The 12,688-nt window shown below is 36.1% G+C and overlaps 1 non-coding gene across 1 annotated transcript; it reads right to left on the minus strand.

Annotated features, from left to right (window-relative positions):
- Positions 1–6,306: 6,306 nt before the first annotated feature.
- On the minus strand, positions 6,307–6,379 carry TRNAY-AUA (transfer RNA tyrosine (anticodon AUA)). The gene has a single exon. It is a non-coding gene; the product is annotated as a tRNA-Tyr (tRNA).
- Positions 6,380–12,688: the final 6,309 nt, after the last annotated feature.

Here is a 12,688-nt window from a genome sequence, read left to right on the forward strand (position 1 = left end):
GATTGCTTACTCAGTTCGATTGCGTCTTGCAGGAATTTTCCTTATGGTTACATCAGCCTCGACTCCTGGTCACGTGTGTTACGTGCTTCCTCCCATTCAGTGCAACAGATCAAATACTGCAGCCACAGTGCCCGCAGTCAGCATATTGTGTCCCACAAGTCAAGACGTAAAAATTCCGAAAGTAAAACAAAGTTTTTTTTTTTTTCTTTTGCGACAGTTAGTGACTGACTTTGGTGACAATGTATTTTTCATGTATGTATGTATGTATTTATTCACACTGCAATGGGTATATACCCGGTGGCAATGGTAACTAATTACACTCAATAATGACAATAATAAACTTATAAATTAAAAATACAATTAATGATAATACTAATAATTAATACTAATAATAATAATAACAACAACAACAGGGAATATACTAAATTAAATGAAACGATCACTTAAAATAACATTTGAAATATTCTAATTTGTATCTTAAAACTAAGATCGAACTAAAACCCACGAGTATATGTTCATATCTGCAAAAGTACCTTTCAACATTGCACTCATTTCACTGTCAACTCACTCACTGCACTGGAACTAAGACACATTTCACTGATTCTATCCTGATTTCACTAACACTTCAAAAACATTTCACTGTTCAAATACTTTGCACTGCCACTATAACCTATACAGCTTCACTGACAGGAACACATTTCACTTACACAGCACACTTCACTGACACGACATACTTCTTCACTGATACAACACACTTCACTGACACAACATAATTCTTCACTGATACAACACTTCAATAACAACATATCATTTACACCCTTTAAGTACTGTGTATAATTACCGTCTATTAGTAAGGTCCTTAAGCCTATTTTTAAATACATTTTTGGTTGTTGGTAAAGCCTTTAGTAAGTCTGCAGGTAAAGCATTCCAGTCCCTGATAGTACGATTGAGAAAAGAAAACTTTCCAGTGTCCGTCCTCTGCCTTCTTTCCCTCAATTTATATGAGTGGTCGTTCCTTGAAGAGTAATTTGGCGGCTGCAACCTATTTTTTATTTCTTTCCAGGCAGGCTCACCTCTGTATGTTTTGAACAGTGCGCATAATCGAATTCGCGTTCTCCTGTCCGTGATAGATGAAAGTATACTATTTTTTTTTTATTTTACCGTTATAATCATGGTCATTTTTTTAAATTTTAATGTCATATTTTCAGAAATTTAAGGTCACTTTATAGGCTATTTGTCTGTGGTTTTTAGGTCATCAACTTCCAAACCCTAATAATAAGAGTGAAATTAAATCCTCATTCTTGGATCACTCTTTTAACACTTATATAGCTAATCACTGATCACAGTTGGTATGTCTGAGCGAACCCGAATTCAAATCCTAGTTGGGACAAGTTACCTGGTTGAGGATTTTTCCGAGTTTATCCCTAATTTCGCCATCATCATTATACTTCTCCTCTTCCATCATCATCATCATCATCATCATCATCATCATCATCTTAATTTCTTTCCCATATTTCGGGCTTGCTTGTAGAGTCGGCTGCGAACAAGGATCCCTTGGTATGTGGTCATTAGTTGTTGGTGGTAGTACTACGTATCGTGGGCTCTCCCTTGTGATCATGGTAGCCTGTGGGACCGGGGTTAAGGGACCGCTGTGATGATGCTTACGCGGAAAGATAAAGGGATTCTGTAAGCTGTAGGGGGAGTTCGGAGGCGTCCCATAGGGAAATCTGTAGCGCGGAATGCCTTACAGCATGTGCACCATTCTATTTCGGGTAGTGCAATGGGCCCACCCAAGCGGCCTAAGTGTGAGGGCAGTCCCCAGCGGGGAAAGCTTCGAAATAAAGTCAACTAGTTAATCAACCAAGCGGATTTCAAGCCACTTCCTAGTAAAGCTTTACAGTAGATTTCGAGTACAACTCGCTACCGCCTAAGCTACATTGATGACTAGTTACTACTATTACAAAAAAGAAATGAATTTTCCTCATAATCATAATTTAGTCGATGTCCATTTTTCTTCCTCTGCAAGCTTCAAATACCAAGTCTAGCCAGAATTCGAAGTTGGCCATCAGCATGGTAGCAGTGTCGGAAGCGAACATTTTTTCCTACACTTGTCATTTCTCAATTTGATGTCGGGAGGACTCGGTCAATTTTGTGAACGGCTGTCATTGTAAGTTGTAGGAACACAATCCAAGCGGAAACACCGTTCACCAGACAGCGGAAGAACTGGTTTCCATTCTTTGGTAATATGAAAGTTAACTTATCAACTTCAGTGGCGGGAGAACGCACACAATAGGAAACCTGTTTGTGTAATTTCTTCCCGTTTGGTTATCTAGACTTAAAAAAAATACCTGTCTACAAAACTGTAAAAGAAAAAAACTGATAATAGGAGATAAATGTCAACGATTATTCAAGTCAATGTCCCCGCACATATTTTGCTGGTGGGGTCGACATATTATTTTGTTTACATCATTTTCACAGTTTTATCAGAATATACTGTATTTGTAATTCTACTTTTTAGGAACTTTGTTTATGTATAGGCCTATGTAACTTGTAAGCTGTGAGATATAATATGTAGCTATGTATTTCTCAGGCTTATACTCAAAAACTGACCGTTCTCTTGTAGCGTGAATTTGTAATGACCGATCTCTGGTAGCGTGAATTTGTACAGATCGATCTCGTGTAGCGTGAATTTGTACTGACCGATCTCTTGTAGTGTGAATTTGTACTGACCGATATCTTGTAGCGTGAATTTGTACTGACCGATGTCTTGTAGCGTGAATTTGTATTCACTGATCTCTTTTAGCATGAATTTGTACTGACCGATCTCTTGTAGCGTGAATTTGTACTGACGATCATTTGTAGCGTGAATTTGTACTGACCGATCTCTTGTAGCGTGAATTTGTACTGGCCGATCTCTTGTAGCGTGAATTTGTACTGACCGATCTCTTGTAGTGTGGATTTGTACTGGCCGATCTCTTGTAGCGTGAATTTGTACTGACCGATCTCTTGTATCGTGAATTTGTACTGACGATCACTTCTAGCGTGAATTTGTACTGACGATCACTTGTAGCGTGAATTTGTACTGGCCGATCTCTTTTAGCATGAATTTATACTGACCGATCTCTTGTATCGTGAATTTGTACTGACGATCACTTGTAGCGTGAATTTGTACTGGCCGATCTCTTTTAGCATGAATTTGTACTGACCGATCTCTTGTATCGTGAATTTGTACTGACGATCACTTATAGCGTGAATTTGTACTGACCGATCTCTTGTAGCGTGAATTTTACTGGCCGATCTCTTGTAGCGTGAATTTGTACTGACCGATATCTTGTAGTGTGGATTTGTACTGGCCGATCTCTTGTAGCTTAAATTTGAACTGACTGATCTCTTGTGTGAATTTGTACTGACAAATCTCTTGTAGCGTGAATTTGTACTGACCGATCTCTTGTAGCGTGAATTTGTACTGACCGATCTCTTGTAGCGTGAATTTGTACTGACCGATCTCTTGTAACATGAATTTGTTTAAGTCCAGCTTCGGACAATATCTGATTCGCACAAGGTAAAGTCTTATATAATTTATAACCATTAAGACAGAGAATTTTTATGTTGCACCTTATTTATCACTTGTATACAGTATATCTTTGATATAAATAGTTTGTAACACTAGATCTATATAAATAATTTGTAATATTTGATCTATAAACAGACAGAAAACAAAACAGGCAAATTTTAAAAAAGGAAAAGCATAGCAGAGTCTTGAACTCCTAACCTCTCATTTATAGTGGGTGGACAACGAATTAGGAATTTCAAAAAAAAAAAAAAAATAATAATTAAATATTATAACTTCATGTAAATTTATAGCCTACTTTATATTTTCATATAGCGAACCTCAAAGCCTCTGGTGAGTTTCAAGGTCAGCAGGTCAAAATCACAGTAAAAGAATCATGCAGATATTTAATTAATTGTATATTTGATTATGTAAATGCTTTACGGTTGTAAAACAAAATTTTCCAAATTTGATATTATTTTTAGAGGTAATTATTAGTTATTTCAATATTCTGAATAGTGTTTTATAAAAATGTAATATAAGTATATTAAGTATGAAAAGTTTTGTTCATTTAGCTTTCATAGTAGCTGAAATTTAAAACAAAGTTTTTGCAGGCCAATGATGTACCTCCCCCTTTAAGAAGTGGGGTGTGCTGTGTGTTTATTGGCGTAGTTTTCAGTGTTAGTTTTGTACAATAAATACCATAAAAAATATAATCTCGTTTACAAAAATACATATAGCAAATATAAATATCAGTGTACGATGGCAAAACAAAAACAGAGACATTGTTTCCTACCAATAACTTTTTTGATATTCTGTTAAAATGCATATAAAATAAATAAAATGTTGTATCGTATAGGATATTTTGTTAATTTAAGGGTTAAGTCTGTAAAGGCTGGTACACAATAAGCCAGGAACGTAAACGAGAACGAGAACGGAAGTATTGTTAAAATAAATGTATGTAAATGTGAACATTCACAATAGTTCATTGTGAATACTCACTATTTCCGTTCTCATTCTCGGTGTCGTTTCCGTTCCCGGTTTATTATGAACCAGCCTTTAATGGGAAGGAAGATTTTGATTTATAATTTGCTCTGTGTTAGGCTATGAATTTCCAAATAGGAGTAGACCTACACGATAAGGACGTTATAATTGTTATTAATTTGTGAATTTGCATACGGTAATTGATTGGAAACGCTACGTTTCGATCTTTTAATATTACTTTGATCCGATTTCAAGTCGGTAAAAGTGTCTCCTACTCTGCTTACATTGTAAATTCCCTGTCGAATGTAAGAACATCATTAATTTATTAGAAACGCTATGTTTCGGTACTACTTTGATCCGTTTCCATTGCGGAAAAAAGTGTCTGTTTACGATATTCGCTCTCATACTTCGCCAATTCTTGATAAGGACGCAATTTACATACCCGGTCTAACGGGAAAAAAAAAAAAAAAACACTCACTTGTCAGGACCGGATCTGAAAAGGAGAAATGTGATAGAGAACGGTGAAATGATAGCGGGGATAAGGGTGCTTTGATAAAACGCGTCCCAACGTCATATTTTCCTATCAGAAATTCCATTTAGATTCTCCGGGATTTGATCTAGATTCTAGAGTATCTGCGTCAGTTTGGCTAACGATGCGACTGATTTTCTTGTTCATTTTTTTGTCATCGTATTTTGTGAGTTGGTCCATTTATGCTGGAATGGAGTCGTGGTAATGTCGCACTGAAATTAACTGTCATGTCTTTATTGACAGTCTATGATTAATGGTTGTACGCCGAATGTACCGTTCAAATAGCTTTGCACTTTATTGTTATCTGTAAGTGGACTGGTTTCCATGTTTGTGCATGACCATTTGCGGTTCAAGTCAATAAATCCACGATTACTTTACTGCTCGTCATTTACTCTGCACGCAAACCGTTTCATATTTCAGCTGCCTTACTGGCATTCTCGCTCTAGTCGACTTAATTCTCTCGAAGAAAATGTTGCTGTAAATATTTTATTCAGTGGTTTTATGTAACAATATACTGTATAAAGTTGGTGAATATTTACTCTCATTATGAGAAATAATCTGTCTCCCTCACTCTACTAAGACACCTTACTCAAAGATTTAGCCGTTTACTCTTTCAGAGAGATTAACTACTACACTAAGCCTGTGGATAAGCGCTAGTGCGTAGGTCTTCCACCTGGAAGTCCCAGGTTCGATCCCTGACATAGTCTGTCTCAGTCCCCCGTGAATGGAATTCTCTACCTCAGAAGATTAGGGGCTGCCAGACAATAACCACTTTCAAGAAAAGGCTAAACGATTTCTTACGGGCGCAGTCAAATTGAAGTTATAATTGTGATCGAGTTTAATAATTTAATTTAATTTAGGTATGATTATCATTACTGGTATTATTATTATTATTATTATTATTATTATTATTATTATTATTATTATTATTACATAATTATTTTACTGGTAAGAATTGTCATTGTATTATATTAATTTATGTATTGTATTGTCTTGTATTGTAGTATTGTATTGCTTTGAATTGTATTGTATTGTATTGTATTGTATTATGTTATATTCATAGCATTGTAGTAATTTTCTGTCATACTGGTTGAGTGGAAGACAAGGCCGAATGGCCTTAACTCTGCCAGTTAAAATAAACCATTATTATTATAATATTATTATTATAGTCGTGATGGAATGTGTGGTGGACAATGCAAACATTTGTTATTAATTGTTATTGTTATTAGAGGAGAAAAATTCGCTCCGGCGCCGGGGATCGAACCCGGGTCCTTGGTTCTATATACCAAGCGCTCTAACCACTGAGCTACGCCGAAGTTCAATCCCCCAGCACCGGATCGAATTCCCCTTCTCTAATGTTTTTTCCTTTGTGGCCTTACTCCATAAACTTCGGCGTAGCTGAGTGGTTAGAGCGCTTGGTACGTAGAACCAAGGACCTCGGGTCGATCCCTCTAATAACAATTATTGTTACCATAACAGATAAATTCTATAGGATCAAAAATTAATCTTTACGCAAATTCAAACATTGCTGTGAATTTTTTTTCTTCGGTTTACTCCCATTTCCCTCATATATTCTACCAAAATTCTCCACATCCCCATTATTTCATTTATCAGCTGCAATAAGTAAAAATAGGTCGGGGTGAAGTCTTGGGGGTAGTACGAGTTTCCGATACTGCTATAGGAAGGGCTTAGGGCTCCTGGTCCTACAACTTATCACTTTAACAGATATTACTCGTACTTGTCTGGAAAAGGGGACTGGTTCTGTTAGAGCCGAGGCAGGATGGCCCACCTGTCAGCATCGAATTCACGAATATTTTCCAGTCCACCTTGGAATACGAACCCTCCTATCTTAACGTATCTTAAATTAATGGTTTTAATGCACCTTTTCTCACAAAGTATTGGGAGTATAGTAATGGAATTTTAATAGCTTATTCCTGGCGCTTTTATCGTGAACTTAACTTGGAGTTTTAGAAAAAAAAAAATATATATATATATATATATATATATAATTTAATCTCCAAATTAAAAATGTTTTCATATAAGTTAATGCAAATTTAAATATTTTAATACTTTTTGGAGGTTAACTCCTCTCTAATTTAAATTTTATAAAATGCCTGTTTTAAATCACACACTATGCTATAATGAACGTTGTCTGTAAGTCTGAAGTAATTATGACGGGTAGAAACTGAGAAAATGTGCATTTTGTACAGAAAATATAAAAATGACTGAAAACGATCTCCAAATCTTGAGTATATCCCAGTTGCATATGGCAGTGTGTTACAAAAAAAAAATAGCTCTTTAGGAGTGAGTAGTGTATGTGTTTCACATACCGTAGGAAAGAGGAAATTTCAGAGAGTATAATGTACTGAAAAACAAAAAATGAATATTTTAACTATTTTTCAAGATCCGTGTTCCCTTGAAAAATCATCGCATATGGGGCGCACCTAACCTTACGTAGCCTACATGAATCCATTCTGATACCGGCCGTCGAAAACAGCCAGACAACACTGATCCTAGACAACATAGAATGTACAGTAATGGCAAAAAAACCGGATCGACGGAATAATCGAAGTCCCTGAAATGAGCCACTGCGCATGTCACGCCCGCATTCACAAGATGGCGAGTGATCTATTGAAATTGTTGTAGTTTCGACTGCTGACTTAGCCCATTTCGAAAGCCATTAGAAAATAAGCTGGTAAAATTCACGTTCTGGGAATAATAAGTTAATTAAGTAGTAAAATATCGCTGCAATCGAAAAGTATTTGGAATAAATTTGAATAAGGAACAAAAACAAAGTTTCCTTCCCAGGAAGGATTCGAACCACGAAAGTCTTAGTTACCAGTCTATCGTGCTCTGGAGAGAACAAGGCTCTGAAATCAGCTACAGGGGTCGGTCCTGTACATTTCACTTGACGATATGTGTCAGAGGAAGAACAAATTGTTTGTATGCATCTAAAGTCTGATTAGTGCAATATGTAGCTAATCGGCGATGTATCCATTCGAGGGGGAAAGTAACTGGCCACCCTATCCCATTACCTCGTGGCCCAGTTGCCTCATGAGTGATGCCTTATTGGTGTTACTTATGAGGTTCAAACCTGTCTTAGGACAGTTGACTAAACAACAACAGCAATGTAGTAAGAAAAAAAAACTTCACTTCAGAATTCTTAGTACATTCCTCTCAAAAAAATCTCTTTAGGGATGAGTGATGTAATATGTTCTGTATGTTGTTTGAAAGAAGAAATTCCAGAGATTATAGTGTAGTAAAAGACAAAAAAAAAATATTTTAACTGTTTTTCAAGATCCGTGTTCCCTTAAAAATCATCACATATAGGACACACAATGAGCTACCCTCAGCTTAAATATCTGCAATGCTTGGGAAAAGTGGCATAAGTCAGTTTCCACAAAATTTTTTTATTAATTTATTGACAACTTACGGAACATCCGCTCGCTTGGAAAAGAGACATAAGCATTTCTCCCATTACAATAATTCATACAGAAGAAAATCAAATCGACATAAACCAGTGTGAAGACAGTTTTTTCCTTCTCCTGTAAAATTAACACTTTTGTGACTTCTGCCACTTTTCCCGAGCACTACAGATATGTGAATCCATTTCAGTACCGGCCGTCGAAAACACAGCCAGACAACACTGACCCTAGACAACATAGAATGTCAACTTCGTATCAAACATAGGTCTATATCCCGGACATGGCTTCCCATGCGTTATTTACGGCCGAAAATGGGGAAATATCCTAATTGGGATTCGAAGCCATGATCCTGTTTTTCATATCGTCAAAGCAGCGAATTAACCTCTGCGTAGCCTACATAACTGACGACTTCATAACATTGCGGTTATTACTTTTATAAGTATAGACAGATTGCAGTTAAGATTCGGTAAGGAAATGAAAGAAACGTGACAGAGAAATGAATTTATCGCTTTCAAGTTTCAAAGTTGCTGCCGTCTTACTCTGCCCTACTTTAGTTGCAAGGTAGTTCATATATCTTACTGGAATGAGGCAGCAACTCAAGCCAAACTTTTGCAATAAGATCCTATTATTGGACGTCTTTATAAATTCTGAAATCGTTAGTAACAAGTGATGGCTGTTTTCTTCTAGCCGGGCTCTTGAGATCGATAAGCGCGGCGAGACGTAGCCATTTGCAGAGAGTAAATACAGGGTGCAGCACCCAGCCGTGCAGACGTGGACACAAAGACTTCCTTCTACGTAACACGATTTCTCAACGCGCTCTGTCTCTCTCTCTCTTTACTTAAGAGAGCTGCTTTTGTATCCTTTCTTAGACATTTGACCCCTGTCATAGCATTACCTTTTGCTTTTTCTCACTTTTAAGCTTTTAATTTTGGACATAGGAGGAGTCGTACAACGTGGAATTAGCACAACGAAGGACCTTGACCTAAGACAACGCAGGTTATCGTATTATTGTTATACAGTAAAACCTTGCTAAAACGTACCCTCTATAAAAAGGAAACCTGCACAAACGAAAAATAAATTTGGGAACGGAATGATTTCCTATGTAAAATAATACTTTAAAACTAAAAACTGCCTAACTCGAAAACGGAATCATTTTTGGACACATTTAGGAAAAAAATCTGACAAACGGATAATTTTAAGCGTAACTCTTGCTAAATTAATTTTGCGATGATACTGTACGAAGGATGGCATAATTTTTTGTGTGACTGTACATGCAATGATCTGGAAGATTTTCGCTATTCTTTGTCAGGCGTTGGGGGTGAAGCTTCTTTAACTATTCTGTGCTTATTGTCAAGGACCCGGGCAGGTTACTGACCTCCTGTACCGTTATTTCTTCCAACCCTCTTGCATTTTGGTTCATTTATTCTCAGTTTTGTGTTAACAAGCCAATACGGTGGTAAAGGACAGTGCGTGTAGAATAAAACTGTGAATAATTGTAGAGTAGTGTCAATTTAGTTTCACATTTCCGTTTATTTATTCTGAGTTTTGTGTTAATATGCCAATACAATGTTAAATAACAGTGGGAATAAAGTAAAACTGTGCGGTTTAATAAAAAAGCCTAGATGACCAATTCTATCATGGAAGAGTGGCTTCATTCTTTTAATGGAACAATGAAACTTCAAGGTCGTAAGGTCGTACTGTTTTTAGACATGCTACCTGCCATCCAAGGATTGATTTGTCTAACATGAAGTTAATTCTGTCTTCCACCAAACACAACTTCAGTTACACAACCGATGAATCAGGGCGTAATTTACACTCTGAATTGATGCAATTCGCGAAGGAAATTCTACAACGTTCCCCTCAAAAAAAGTCACGGCAATGCACTTTAAAAGAAATGTGGGGGCCAAGAAACTAGGGCGCAGGGAGGGGGAGGGAGGGAGGGAGAGAGAGAGAGAGAGAGAGAGAGAGAGAGAGAGAGAAGTCCTGCAATTACGTAGGTTAATAATTATGAAAATAAAATTAATTTGGCGTGTACTGTAGTAACTTTTATTTCAAATTATTTCTAGATTATGTTCTTCCTACAGTGAGCATATTGCAGTACCTAATCGAATCTTAGTTTTGCCAAAACTCAATCCTTTGTAAAACGAAAACCTGTGAAAACGGAAAGAAAATTCTGGAACGATCGCTTTTCGTTTCAGGGAGGTTTTACTGTATTATTTCTGCACATTTAAAGGAAAAAACTTAAAATTCTTTCAATCATTTATTATCATAATTATAGCCGGATGTTTAGGCATTTATAACAGTTAAAATATGCAGGCAAGAAAGGCAATAAAAACGTAAAAAAAGGCACAATAAATTTTGAAAAAGGCATTATAAATTTTAAAAAGGCATGATAACTTATATTTTAGCAGTAAATTTAAATTATATCAGCATAACTCACATTTTTACTTCGTAGTTGACACATGCTAGCTTAGAAAATACGTTTTCTTCGTCATTAACTGTCTTTTCACAAACCTTACATAACAAAACTGTTCCATCAGTTGAAAACACATGGGTACTAACGTAAGCATGAAGTTTGCTTTTCAATGGTTTACTGAATTTAGGCATTCTAGCTAGCCGATCATATACCTTCTATCAACCGACAATAACTGACTGTTCCTCACTCAAATTTCTTTCTCCTACACTAATAAACACGTGTAGTACAACATTGTAACAGTAAGATTTGAAAATATGAAAGCAAACAATTCAAAATGCTACGTGACAACTTCTATGAGAACGAGTTTAATATTTAAAATTATAAAGCTGATTGTTGGTATTGCGAAGACATGACATTATATTTTTGTCGATCATTATTCATATTACACCAATAGTATCAAAGCACGATTATTTATTAGCAGATTAAGCACGGAAATAAATTACTTTTATTTACTATTGTTACTAAAGTGTGTCATTGGTTCATATATTTAAATTTCATACACCGGCGTGGCTCAGTCGGTTAAGGTACTTGCCTGCGGTCTGAAGTTGCGCTCGGGCGCGGGTTCGATCCCCGCTTGGGCTGATTACCTGGTTGGGTTTTTTCACGAGGTTTTCCCCAACCGTAAGGTGAATTCCAGGTAATTTATGACGAATTCTCGGCCTCATTCGCCAAATACCATCTCGCTATCACCAATCTCATCGACGCTGATGTTTAACATACACTGCTTATACACACACTTAGTATCACTTTATGTTCACATATTAGCAAGTTTCTGGCTGCCATCTTGTCTTCTCGAGCATCGTCTGTTCGTCTCGAACGAACGGATAAATAGAGAACTCTGGGTAATTTATTTATTTATTTAAATTTAAATATACAGAATAAAGAATATAATTACAAAACAAACAAGAGAAATAGAAATAAAATAATACAAGCAATATAAAAAGAAGATACAGTAGTATTAACAAAATTTGAGACCGAATGAGCAGTGCTCGTGCTCGGTCGCAGTTCAGATATAATATTAAAATAAAAAAAAATAATAAAAATAAATAAGTAGAATAAAATAGGAACTAAAATATAATTACAGCGGCAATGGAATTATATAATATAATATTAACACTAGAGAAGAATAATATCGCACGTGAAAAGTAGGACTAATATATATTTCAAAATTATAGAATACAAATATAATATAGGTTGATTAATTCATACACATAGGCTATAAATTTATTTAATCAAATTGAAGATAATCTACCCAACACGTAGTTCTAATGTTCACCACCCACGACGTCGGGCGCTGATCATCTTATTTGAACCCCCTTCCGTTAGATGGTACTGACCGCAGTTTCGCATCCTATTATATTATATTCATCCATGTCCTGGTGTGCAGCTGCTTGTTTCAGTTCACCCGCTGAAACTGCTGAAAGAGATTCCTTTCATTCTATACGAAAAAAGAAAAGAAAAGAAAAACATGGAAAACTACTGTAATATATATACAGGAGTCTTTCTGCAAATCTTCTAAGATAGCTAAATCCGCTAAAAATGAGATTTGCATACTCGAAGAATAAGATTTACTGCTAAAAAATGGAAATAATATCATTTTGAAAGATAAACGCCATTTTGTTTTTCAATCATTAATGGCCTCTTCTCGAGGCTTTGTATAGGACTGAGATGAATACCCTGCGAAATGTTAAAGCTTCTCAAGGCGTTGGTAAATTATTCTATTT

This window comes from Periplaneta americana, chromosome 3 (assembly GCF_040183065.1).
Source record: "Periplaneta americana isolate PAMFEO1 chromosome 3, P.americana_PAMFEO1_priV1, whole genome shotgun sequence".
Lineage (NCBI taxonomy): Eukaryota > Metazoa > Arthropoda > Insecta > Blattodea > Blattidae > Periplaneta > Periplaneta americana.